Here is a 1,350-nt window from a genome sequence, read left to right as displayed (position 1 = left end):
GCCAATCTCACTAGACCAAATAGCGAGATTATATGAGTGTCATTTCGGGAATAATTTTTCCCAAACAGGGTATTATTTAATATATTTTTTATAAAATAAAGATAAACTGGGAAAAAATTCAAGCAAAGGTAGCAAAAGGAGCTTCAAGTTTTGCCATGTGAATGCAGGTTAAAGCCAGCAATGATAGTAATTGGTAATTTGTCAGTGGCATCCTTGCTGTTTCTTGGTGTGCTCCCATACATATGGATGCAAAGAGTTGATTTTGTAGTTGTTGCACCAAAAAGTTTTGCTATCCTTTTTTTTTTTTTTTTTCCTTCTTAGGTGGGTCAGTTTGGAAGTTGAAAAATATTTTTAAAAATATATAAAATATAAATTTTTTTTTCATGTTTGATCATAATGTAAAGACCCAGAAAATTAAATTGATTAAAATAATTAGGAAAAATAATAAATAAACAAATAAAAGGAATAGTGTGGGAAAAATATAATAAATAAATAAATATTAATTATTAGTCAAATAATTAATTAAGCATTATTAAATTAAAGTAATTAAATAAATGGTATGATAGATATATATGAGTATACATACATACATACATACATACATATATATATATATACATACATACATACATACTACATATATATATATATATATACATACATATATATATATATATATATATATATATATATTATATAGGTTAGTGGGTTGGATGCTTTCTTCGTAAGTAATCCAAATGAAACAATTGAAATTGGAAATCCATTTCCAATTGTAAAAAGATCCTCAAGCCCTCTCTCTCTCTCCAACTCTCCTCCATGGTCATCTCTCTCTCTCTCTCTCTAAAATTTCTTGGCAAATATTTGATCGATCAGAAAACGGAAGCTACCGTTGGATTCCTATCTCCATCACTGACATTTCTATCGAAGTGGATTTGTCGTGGGAGCAACATAGGCACCACTCGTAGTGTAAGGTAAATCCTCACTTTTTCCTTAATTTCTCCTTAGATCTTCAGCTAAATCGATGATCGGGCACCACCACAGCAGCCTAGTCTCGATCGTCGTCATTTTGGTCGAAATAAATTTTCAATTTGGGTTTTCTAAGTATCACTCTAAAGCAAGAGTAAGATTTAGGGAATTAAGTAAATTGGTTATAATTGGAAATTTATGAGTTTAGAAAAAGTTAAAATAGTATTTTATTTAGGGTTGATTTAATGGAATTAAGATTTTTTATTTAGGGTTCAGGTGAGCGCCGCAGGTATCTTTTCGGGGTCCCAGTTAGCGTAGTTCGAGAACACAAGTAAGGGGGAAAATATATTAAACCAACTTTAATGAATTAAACGGATAAATGGA

The sequence above is a fragment of the Malania oleifera genome, chromosome 9, assembly GCF_029873635.1.
Source record: "Malania oleifera isolate guangnan ecotype guangnan chromosome 9, ASM2987363v1, whole genome shotgun sequence".
Lineage (NCBI taxonomy): Eukaryota > Viridiplantae > Streptophyta > Magnoliopsida > Santalales > Ximeniaceae > Malania > Malania oleifera.
Note: the sequence above shows the minus strand (reverse complement) of the source record.